Source organism: Gopherus flavomarginatus, chromosome 7 (genome assembly GCF_025201925.1).
Source record: "Gopherus flavomarginatus isolate rGopFla2 chromosome 7, rGopFla2.mat.asm, whole genome shotgun sequence".
Taxonomy (NCBI): Eukaryota; Metazoa; Chordata; order Testudines; family Testudinidae; genus Gopherus; species Gopherus flavomarginatus.
Window position 1 is genome coordinate 81,583,729 of NC_066623.1, and position 12,403 is coordinate 81,596,131.

A 12,403-nucleotide genomic window follows, 5' to 3' on the forward strand; every position below is an offset into this window, starting at 1 on the left:
GGAAGCCTAAGTCAGAGGAATGATTCCAATTGGAATGTTAGATGGAATTTAGGAACTAGAATAGCTAAAGCTGAAGCTCCAAGTTAGAACATAGTAACGGCCATACTGGGGCAGATCAATGGCCCATCTAGCCTAGTATCCTGTCTTCTGACAGTGGCCAATGCCAGGTGCTTCAGAGGGAATGAACAGGACAGACAATCATTGGGTGATCCACCCCATGTCATTCACTCCCACCTTCTGGCAATCACAGGCCAGGGACACCCAGAGCATGGGGTTGCAGCCCTGACCATCTTGGCTAATAGCCATTGATGGACCTATCCTTCCTGAATTTATCAAATTCTTTTTTGAACCCTGTTACAGTTTTGGCCTTCACAACATCCCCTGGCAACAGTTCCACAGGTTTGCTGTGCATTTTGTTTGTTTTACCCTGCTGCCTATTAATTTCATTGGATGACCCCTGGTCTTTGTGTTATGTGAAAAAGTAAATAACACATCCTTACTCACTTTCTCCAGCCAGTCACAATTTTATAGACCTCTATCATATCCCCTCTTAATCGTCTCTTTTCCAAGCTGAAACATCCTCGTCATTTTAATCTCTCCTCATATGGAAACTACCATCTCCTTAATCATTTTTGTTGCCTTTCTTTGTATCTTTTCCAATTCTAATATATCTTTTTTGAGATGGATAACCAGAACTGCACACAGTATCCTACGTGTGGATGTACTATAGATTTATATAGTGGTGTTATGATATTTTCAGTCTTATTATCTATCCCTTTCTTAATGGTTCCTAACATTCTGTTCGCTTTTTTGACTGCCGTTGCACATTGAGCGGATGTTTTCAGAGAACTATCCACAATGGCTCCAAGATCTCTTTCTTGAGTGATAGCTGATTTAGCTCCCATCATTTTGTATGTGTAGTTGGGATCTGTGTTCCCTATAAGCTGTGTGGCCGCACAAGAGTCAATGAAGTGCTGCCCACTTGATTAGCAGAGACATGCACATCCAGTGATGTGTGTTCAGATGCCCCTCTCCTGCTGTGCTGCTGTGTTGCTCCTGTCCTCTGCCTTGGAGACCCTGGCCAGCAGCTCCTGGGACCCTCCTGCATGCTGTGCAGAGCGGAGGGGACAGGGAGGCACTGATGTCAGAATGTTCTCCTCCCCCCAGACCATGTACTACATCTCCTCAGAGTGGGGGAAAGGGCAGGGCCGGCGCTACCATTTAGGCAGCCTAGGCAATCGCCTAGGGCGCCAGAATAATTGGTGGGCGCTGTTTTACCGGAGGGGGCGGCAGGTGGCTCCGGTGGAGCTGCCGCAGTCGTGCCTGCGGACGGTCGGCTCCTTGCGCGGCTCCAGTGGACCGCCCGCAGGCATGACTGCGGCAGCTCCTCTGGAGCCGCGGAGCACCGGACCCTCCGCAGGCACCACTGCGGCAGCTCCACCGGAGCTGCGGGACCAGCACGTGGGGCAGCGAAATTGCCGTGTGCCTAGGGCGCTCAAACCCCTAGCGCCGGTCCTGAGAAAGGGGACAGGGCTCAGGATCAGGACAGAATTACTGGCAGCTGCTGCAGTCTGAACAAGCCTGAACAAGCCGCTGTGCTTAAAGAGACAGCTCACAGTGTCTCATAGACTTCCCCAGCAGCCAGCCCACACACACTCTGTCTCTATGTCTCTCATACGTTCTCTCTCTCACACACACACAGTCTCATTCACACTCACCTCCCAACACATACTTGTGTTATTGTTCTTTTTGCTACTTCTTGGTGCTTCCTGAAATGCACATATATTCTCTGTAATTTTATTCTATAAAAGTGCTGTTATTTTAGTTTTTTGACTGGTCTATGCATTTCATAATTTTACTTCTTTCTGATGCTTAAATTTAATTCCTTGAGTAGTGAGTTCTAAAATGCCTAACCTATCCTGGCTGGAGTAATTATCCCTATGGGAACTTTTTAAAAATATATAATATATCTAGGCTTTTTGTTTCTACCGGTGGTGCACATCCACACATTACCTCAATTTTGGTGCACATAACAAAATTCATTCTGCACATAGATGGAAAAAATTATAGGGAACATTGGTTGGGATTATGTTTTGCAGTGTGCATTACTTTGCATTATCAACATGGAATTTCATCTGCCATTTTGTTGTCCAGTCACCCAGTTTTGTGAAATCCCTTTGTAACTCTTCACAGTCTGCTTTGGACTTAACTATCTTGAGTAATTTTATATCATCTGCAAATTTTGCCACCTTATTGTTTACCCCTTTTTCCAGATTATGTATGAATAAATTGAATAGCACTAGTCCCAGTACAGATCCCTGGGGGATACCACTGTTTACTTCTCTCCATTCTGAAAACTGACCATTTATTCTTACCCTTTGTTTCCTGTTTTAACCACTTACTGATCCATGAGAGGCTTATCGCTTAGAGGCATATGAGGAGGTTTGCAATAGACAAGCTCATTCTAGATAGTCCAAAAGGAGGAGAACTGAACTCTGTGGAAATAATGTGCCTTGTATCAGAGCAGGACAGAGATCCTAAAGCTTGAAATCATCAATCAGAATTTTGAAAAATAGATGGGTGGAGTCATCTGATAAATCTCAGAAACTGTTTCGTGTTAACTTTAGAGAGACAAGGTGGGTGAGATAATATCTTTTGTTGGACCAACTTCTGTTGGTGAGAGAGAAAAGCTTTTGAGCTTACACAGAGCTCTTCACATCTGAGAAACGTACAGTGTCACAGCTAAGGGCATGTCTACACTGGCCAAGTTACAGTGCTGGTAGTTACAGCTCTGCTCAGAGAGCACTGAAGGGAACCCACTGTTGTGTGTTCACACAGTCAGCTGCCTGTGCAATAGCATGTTCACACTTGCGGCACTTGCAGCAGTATTCGGAACGGTGCACTCTGGGCAGCTATCCCACAGAGCACCTTTTTCTCTTCTGCCACTCAGACTTGTAGGAAGGCAGAGGGGGCCGCAGGGCATCCCGGGTCCTGTCCCAAAGACCCGTGATGCATTGCTTCGCATCCCAGAAATCCCTATGCTCCTGTCCACATTGGGCACCATATTTCAACAGTTTGTATACTGCGCACTCTGCCTCTTTGGGCTGTAGGAATGGATCCTGAATTGTTGCCCAGTATGCTGCTTGCTCTGACTAACACGTCACGAGTGGCAGTGGCATTATTCCTTAAACTACAAAGGCAAGAGGAGTGTGACACTGATCTCGCCATGCATAGTAGCTATGACATGAAATTGCTTGGCATTCACGGAGGTGTTGACCACAGTGGAAGCCGCTTTTGGGCTCGGAAAACAAGCACTGAGAGGTGGGATCACATTGTCATGCATGTCTGGAAAGACAAGCAGTGGCTGCAGAATTTTCGACTGAGGAAAGCCACATTCATGGGATTGTGTGATGAGCTCGCCCCAGCCCTGCAGTGCAAGGACATGAGAATGAGAGCTGCCCTGTCACTGAAGAAGCGCATGGTGATCACACTGTGGAAACTGGCTACTCCAGACTGCTACCAATCGGTCGCTAACCGGTTCGGAGTGGGAAAGCTGACCATTGGACTTGTGTTGATGGAAGTGTGCAGGGCAATTAATCGCATGCTGTTCTGAAAAACTGTGACTCTGGGCAATGTGCAGGACATTGTAGATGGCTTTGCACAAATGGGCTTCCCTAATTGCGGAGGGGCGATAAATGGCACACATATTCCAGTTCTGGCACCAGACCACCTAGCCACCAATTACATTAATTACAAGGGGTATTTCTCAATGGTTCTCCAGGTGCTTGTGGATCACCAGGGTCATTTCACAGACATTAACGCAGGCTGGTCTGGAAAGGTGCATGACACATGCATCTTTCGGAACACTGGCCCGTTCAGGAAGCTTCAAGCAGGGACTTTCTTCACTGATCAGAAGATCACCGTAGGGGAAGTCAAAATGCCCATTGTGATCCTGGGACACCCCGCCTACCCCTTAATGCCATGGCTCATGAAGCCATACACGGGGCAACTTGAAAGCAGCAAGGTGCAGTTCAACAAAGCAGCTCTGCTGAAGAACTTGCATCAGTGGATTGCCCAGTATCTCCACAAGAGTTTCCTGGAGATCTCTGAGAGTCAATCGACACCGTATTCTGTTGCTCAGACTAAGCATGCTTGGGACACAAGCCTGCTTTCTGCAACCTTCCTGCCCCCAACAACTCGTTTCAGCGATTCCCAAAGTCAGATCCACTTATCAGGGGCCTCCTCTCCCGTTTGTACTTCTCCAGTCTCCGACAGCTGTGACTGACTAGCCTCCTCCAGGGTAGAAAAGAGCTCCTGGCTGCATGCATCTCTGGCTTCTGAGTCATCCTCTGCCTCTGGATCCCCCTCTCCCTCCATATCCTCATCCAAGATTTCCTCCTGCTGGCTCGGTCCACTCTCAACTGGCATATGAGCCACCAAAGTATCCACAATGGTCTTCACAGTGGAAGTGGAGTCACCACTGAGTATCGTGTCCAGCTCTTTGTAGAACCGGCAGCTCATGGGCACAGCACTGGAGCAGCAGTTTGCCTTCCACAGCTCCTTCACTTTGACCCTGCACTGCAATGTGTCCCAGTCATGGTCATGAAATCTGTCCATCGGTATCATAATTCCTATGGCTGGAGGGCAGCTGGGACTAGACAGCCTCCTCTCCCTAAGTGCTGATGAGGTCCAGAAGCTCAGCATTACTTCAAATGGGGGATCGCCTGGTGTGTAGAGCAGGCATGGCCACCTGGAAAGATGCGCTGAGACCACTGCACGCGTCACCAAGTAAACAGGAAGGGGACTTTCAAATGATTTACGGGGTGGGGATGACAGTTGTTCACCTTATGGCATGGCAGTAGAGTTCAAACCGATGACCAGAAAGGTGAAAACAGGCATTGTGGGACACCTCCCAGAGGCCAATTGCAGCATTGTAATCACCACGGTGTCTACACTGGCACTGGAGCACTGTAGCCCTGGTGCAGAAAGCTCTACGCCTCTCGTTGGTTGTTTTTTTTTTAAGCGCTACAACTGTGCAGTTTCTGCAACTAAGTGGCTTGGCAGTGTGTACACCTCAGGAGTTACAGCACAGAAAGCTGCTTTACTGTGCAGAAACTTGCCAGTATAGACAGGGCCTAAATCAAAGGTGGAACAGATGGTTTAGCATAAGTAGTTAACACATATTTCAAGAAACCATTCAAAGTGAAGTGGCCTGTTAACACACCTCCAATCATAAGAAGGAAAGGCAGCTGGGAGAACGTTGCTAGTGGGTTATAGATTGTTGTAAAAAGCCATAAATCGACTGTCTCTATTTAGTCCACGATTTTTAGAGTCTAGCAAAGTTATGAATTTAAGCTCCGAGGCTCATCTTTTGAAACTGTTATGACGATTTCCTTTGAAAAAGAGGATTGGGAGGCCAGATATAAAGTGATTTATCTGTGAAAAGTGTTCACTCACAGATGATAGAGTGTTTTTGTTTTTTATTATTTTCCTGGGTGAGTTCATTCGAGAGCATACTGATTGTCTGATTTCACCCACATTGTTGTTGTTGGGGTATTTAGGGCACTGGATGAAGTACACTACATGTTGTGATAGGATGTACAGGACCCATGGATCTTGAAAGATGTGTTGTGGGGTTTTTTTGATCATTTTAACAGTGGAGATACGTTTGCAGGTTTTGCATCTGTTGTTCTGGTGCTGCTTTGAATTGGTGTGGCCTGGTCTGTGGGAAGCTTGCTTTTGATGATGAGCTTGGAGAGATTGGGGGAGGGAGTTGTATGAAGGCCAGAAGTGGGGTTCAGGAAAGATTTCTTTCAGGATGGGGTCCCCATCAAGTATAGGCTGTAGTTGTTTGACAATACCTTGCATGGGTTCCACTATGAGGTGAACAACTGGGTGACAACTAGGGGTGTGCAGTTGGAGGGGGCTTTATTTCTGTATTGAAGCAGGCCCTCTTCGAGTATTTGGGTGGTCTGTTCCATGACAAGATCTACTTCTCTGGCGGAATGTCCTTATTTGGTGAGGGCAGTTTTGAGTGTGGCAAGATGTATATCCCAAAGTTTCTCCTCGGAGAATATTCTGTGGTATCTGAGTGCCTGGCTGTAGATAACAGATTTCTTGGTGTGTTTGAGGTGGTTATTGGATCTATAAAGGTATGTGTGGCGATCTGTGAGTTTCTGGTATATAGTTGTCTGTTATCTTTGTTAAATTTATTTGTACTTATGAGACAGACAGTGGGAGTTCAGAAAGGTGATCACTTCATTTCTGGTCACTATTCTAATAGTAAAAGAAACACACTAAAATCTCTTTGGCTAAGCAGACCTAATCAGAAACATTCTAGCAATTGTAAAACTTAAAACAAAAGAAACATTAGGATTTTTTTTTAATGGGCATATAATATTCTTTTCCTCTGGACATTTCATATAGAGTTGTAGTAGCAGTAATTTATCATTTAATTCTTCAGTTGTGCGGGGAGGGAACCAACACAAAGATGCAGAGTAAGGTAAATATAATGTCCCAAGAAAATGATGCCACAAGCCAAAGAAAATTATATATAGGACTGGAAAACACACTCTCTGGGTGGAAAGTCATTGAACATGGAGAAGCAGGGTACAGACAAGAGTTTAACAATCTTCCCCTGCCTTTTCTAGTACTAATAAATCTCTGAACAGTGAAAAAGTTAAATACTTTTCTCTTCTCATTTTGGACCTCTTCACTGCCATGGAAAGAACATATCAAACATTGATTATTACAGTCAGAATCTTTAGATTTCTAAATCAATGAAATATGGGACTATGGTTTAGTTAGGATTTATAGTAGAGATAGTCTAGAGCTGCAAAGTTCAGATCCAGATTCAAAGTTTTAAGCTCAGGAATGTTTGGTTCAGCTCATTGAAATAAAGTACAGGCATTCAGATCCAAATTAGAACTTTAGCAAAGTTTGTGGGTGTTTGGACTTGTGGTTTTGGATTTAGTCCCATCTCTGTTAAATGGTTATGACGCTCTGTACCTCGGGGGAACACCCTAGACCCCCATGTTCATCCTTATAAAATGATTGTGTGGTATCCAATGCAAAGTTTGTCATGTCAGGTGTCTTTGGAAGGCTCATGATGCACTGAGCACTGTTACAGTAATGTTATAGTAATTGCTGTTATAGTAATGTTATAGGTTGTAATTTCATGTATATAGTTATGAGGCTGAAAATGTGTCCTCATGGCTTAAAACAAGCCCAGGCAAAAACTCTCCAAGAGCAGAGGAGCAGTTCACACCTCATCAGGGCATGAATGGGACAAACCCAGCTCAGCCTCACAGGAAGAAAAGATACTAGCCTAGGCAGCAATAAAGGCTCTGTTGGACTCTCGAGTGAGTCACCCCCGCTTCCTTTGATCAGTTTGGTACTACGGTGAGGTAATGCTCACCTGACTCTGAGGGAGGGATGGGGCAAAGCCAAGAGGGAAGAAAGGACATGATAAAAGGGAGAGACGTTTGCCATGCTCTTCCTCTCTCTTCCACCTCAATCTACAGACACTACCACCAAGTGACTGAAGCACTGATCAAAGGGAAGAACCTGGCTGAAACGCAACCAGCCAGCCTGTGGTGAGAAGCATATAAGTTTGTAAGGGCACTGAAAGTGTTAAGGTCAGCTTAGAATGCATTTTGCTTTTATTTTGTTTGACCAAATCTAACTTGTTGTGCTTTGACTTATAATCACTTAAAATCTATCTTTGTAGTTAATACATTTGTTTGTTTATTCTACTTGAAGCAGTGTGTTTGGTTTCAAGCGTATCAGAGACTCCCTTTGGGAAAAGAAGCCTGGTGCATATCAATTTCTTTGTTAAACTGACAAACTCATATAAGCTTGCAGTGTCCCACAGGCATAACTGGACACTGCATGACAGAGGTTCCTAGGGTTGTGTCTGGGAGCAGAGATATTGGCTAGTGTCATTCTGTTGCACAATCCAAGGAGCAGCTTACATGCCAGAAGCTGTGCGTGAACAGCCCAGGAGTGGGGGTCCTCACAGCAGAGCAGGGTAAGACTGGCTCCCAGAGTCAAGAATTGGAGTGACCTAGCAGATCACTGGTCCAGATAACACCAGGGGAATGTCACAATGGTATAATCCAGTTTTTTAAGGAGTCACGCTGAAGGCTCTATAGTAGTGGTTACATAGGCATTGACAGTCTGTAAAAAGACATTTTTAAAAATGTAGAGTCAAATATTTTCAACTACAACTAGAGCTGATTGAGTAATTTACAGTGAACAATTTACTTGAACTGAGCCTTTTTCTGCTCATTGACTTTTCCTGTAAAAATTTCCTCAAACTTTTTTGTTTAAATTTTTCAAATTTTTGATTTTTTTATTCTGTGGATTGATCATGAATATTCTGAATTTGAGTTGTGCATTTGTAGTTGGCCAGATAAATCATGTATTATTGTTTGTTCCCTAACTATATGAATGCACAAACTGTTATGGCACTGTCATGATGTGTAGAAACCCTACCCTGGAGAAGAAGGGGTTAAGGAGCAGCTGTGAGCTCAGTTGGCCCTGCTGCACTATAAAGCCTGCACAAGCAGGAAGTGGAGCTTAAAAAAGGAAGTAGAACAGCTCAGAGGGAGATGACAGACAGTGGAAGGGAGCAAACCTTGCTCTGAGCTCTTGGGAAGGAGCATCCCAGGAGCTCTTGCTCCCTGAGGCTTGGAGATATTGATCTGCCCAAGCCTGCAAAGGAGGGACTAGTGACAACTTTAATTTTGTGTTTGTTTCTGTATTTTTTCCCTGTGGGAAGAGGGGACAGTGGTAGGACGTGATCCAGAGAGGCAGGTACATAGCACCCAAGGTACACGTCTTAACTGCCTACTATTGGGCCCTGGATTGGAGCCCAGTGGAGAGGGTGGGCCTGGGCTCCCCTGCTAATCTCTAAAGGAGGGAACTATGACAGAAGTCTATCCCTTGGTCGGGAACCTAACTGGGGGAAATCTTGGATGTGCAAGAGGTCAGAGCCTAAGTCCCCAACCTAAGGGGGAAGCCCTTACTGAATTCTCAAGATTTCCATATCATTGGACTTTTTATGTCTACCCCAAAAGGGATGGACTCAAATGTTTGACATGGCTACAGGGCTGAATTGCTAAAAGGACAGACCCCCACACAGCAGCTCTATAGTGAGAAAGGGGAGTGCCTGGGAGAAAAACCTACCACATCCTGACCTGACCACTAGTATTGAGTGTTGCTTTCACAGGCATGAATACTTGCAATTGCATCAAAATTCATGCTCCAGAAGGATTTGGTGTGAGCAAACTGAATTACTCATGTGTTCCTGGAACACCAACTCAAGAGGGATGCAAACATGGCCAAAGTGAATTCATTCACAGATTTAACTGAACATTCGTGAAAAGTATCTTGATTTATTCACCCGTTTCTGCTTATGGCCTAACAAATTATTACATAGTTCTTGTTAATATTGAGAATGATTGGATGAGATTGGGTTGTAATTTTAAGGGGTAGAGAAAAGACAAGGGACTCGGTTAATTAAAACTATACTTACAGTGTGTTTCTATATGGTTGGAAGGATGTGATTTTTATTGGCAAAGGTCAGTAAATGTTGATTTCTCCATTCACACACGTACAGATGAAAAAATATTTCAATCGATGATGATCAATGTACAGATAGGCAAAGTGAGAAAAATGCTGCTGGAGAACTTCAGTTTGATATAAGTATATTTACTTTGTATATTTTGCATGTAATGTTGATACTTTGTGTTTTCACTGTTATAAAGCTCTTGAATCTCAACATCTACTGTCATTATATAATTGTTTGACTCCCACCATAACTTCCTGCAACTGTCAAAATGTAAAACATTAATCAAAAAATACTTAAATATTATCCATCCCCATTTTTAAAACAAATCAAGTTTTGCCAAACCTAAGTATGCAGTGTATGGGCTGTTATGCTAAATACTGCAATGGGCGTTGTACATGAGATTATCAGGTGCAATATTGCAGGTACTCAGTGTTAGAGTAGCTCACACTCACAGCAGAATCACAGCAAGCCTGGGAATCAAATAGACTGTTAGACAAGGAAATGTATCCTCCTACCCCTTGACTCATACAAATGACTACACCACTTGCATTCAGGGATGTGAAGAATCATTATTTTGTTTAATACTCTGACAGGGGAGCAGCATCAGGAAGAGAGATGATAGAACAAACCCTTTCCCCTCCACTGAGTTCCAAGCTCTCTTTGCCAATAACTTAATTCTTCACTTTTGTGTTTTCCTGGATCTTTTCATCACCTACACCTCCACTCCCCCCAACCCCACACAGTAGGCCCAGAGATGAATGGGTGGTAGAGACTGACTCATCCCTCAGGATGGTTCCATCAGGCTTGAAGCATGCTTGTGGGATAGAGTAAGGAAGCTCACTGCTATTGCTCACGCTGTTACTGTCCTGTGGATAAAGAGAGAACTCTTGTCTAGCCCTTTTCACAAGAGCTACTGTAAATTCACTAAAAACAAAAAATTAAAGGATAAAGTGGAAAAAACCTAGGAAAAGGCTAGTTAAAAATAAATAGAGTTGGGGAGAGCATGTCACTGTATCTGAAGTACTCTAGGCCAAACGCTGCTGGAACCAGTGCAGTGATAGGGAGCAGTCCACAGACCAATGTGTCACTGGCTACCACGCTTCTTCTGGTACAGGATTGCACAGGGCAACTTTGCTGCTCTTCTGAGAAGGTGCAATGTGCCCATTCCTCATTTGCAAGTCTTCTAATTAGCAAGATGGAGTTGTGCATGCCCTGTAGCTCACAGACCAAGCCCCTTGAGAATTGAAGGTCAGATCCAAAGTCTGTTGAAGTCAGGGCCACCCAGAGGATTCCGGGGGCCTGGGGCCATCGGCGGCAGGCGGCTCCGGTGGAGCATCCGCAGGCACCGCGGGACCAGCGGTCCCTCCGCAGCCAGGCCTGCGGGAGGTCCACCGGAGCGTGGGACCTGCAAGCGGCAGGCGGCCCCCCGCGCGGCGAAATGTCTAGAGCCGGCCCTGTTCGGCGGCGGGGGGCCCTTCCATTCCGGGACCCGCTGCCGAAGTGCCCTGAAGACCCGCGGGCGAATTACCGCTGATTACCGCTAATTCGGTGGCGGGGGACCCCCACCGCGGGTCTTCGGGGCACTTCGGCGGCGGGTCCCGGAACGGAAGCGCCCCCCGCCGCCAAACTACCGCTGAAGACCGGGCTGCACTTCGGCGGTAATGCGATGGCGGGGGGGCCTTCCGCCCCGGAGCGGAAGGACTCCCCCGCCAGCGAAGACCGGGAGCGGAAGAAGCTCAGGGGCCCGGCCCCGCAAGAGTTTTCTGGGGCCCCAGAGCGAGTGAAGGACCCCGCTCCAGGGGCCCCGAAAAACTCTCATGGGGGCCCCTGCGGAGCCCGGGGCCTGGGGCAAATTGCCCGTCTTGCCCCCCCCACCCCCGGCGGTCCTGGTTGAAGTTGATGGAAAGACTCCATCTCAGGACTGGCCAAACCTTGCTCTCAAGTGCTCTGTATAGAGTGCCCTGCCCTGCTGCTTGTATAGAATGAAGAGCCAGTCTATGCCTTTTACTCCCAGCCCCCACTTTGTGCACAAACACTAGGCAAGAATGAGTCCTTTGTCTCAAGGGCAGAACAAATACAATGTATTCTACCCTCCTTGCGCAAGCACCAATGAACAGCCCATAGAAGTCAGAGGGGAAAAGGCCTATTTGGTCACCAGGTCCACTCCCACCTTCACTAATAAACAGAGAATGCTCCCTCCAGTGCATCTTCCAGAGCTCTGTCCAGACCAATTTGGACATAGGTCGAGTAATTGAACTTTAATCACTTTCCTTGGATGAATATTCCCGTGCCTACAGATCTCTCTTCCACTATTCAGCCAGGTATTCCTGCACATTACTCCTGCCACCACCCAAAATAATGCCTTGTCCTCCTTATTTATACTTTTAAATGATATCTGTTATGATCTCACCCCATCCCAGTAATAATAAGACCAAGGAGCTAAAAATATGATCTTCACATCAGTGTCAATCAAGAGTAATTCCATTGACTTCAGTGGAGCTATTCTGGATTTTCACTGGTTTAGCTGAAAGAAGAATCCAGCCTGCTATAAATATTTCACTTTTTAATCTTTCCTCATAAATCAATCTCTCGAGCCCACTCACATGTTTTCTTCCTTAACTCTCCCTATATTTTATAATGAGGTGCCCCAGACTCAATGTAGTAGTCACCTCAGCAGTATGGAGAAGGACTTTTAGATCCCTGCTCCATGACATGACGACTCCACATGCAGGCCAAAATTATACCGGCCAATTTTGTTGACTATAGCATTGCAAACTCATGCAATTTTCTGTCCACTATCATTCCAAAGTCTCTTTCAGTATTACTGCT

General features: G+C 45.7%; 1 protein-coding gene across 3 annotated transcripts in view; it reads right to left on the bottom strand.

Moving 5' to 3' along the window:
• The window catches only part of SLC44A3 (solute carrier family 44 member 3), a 173,847-nt gene that overhangs the window by 93,667 nt on the left and 67,777 nt on the right, over positions 1-12,403 (bottom strand). The window lies entirely within an intron of this gene.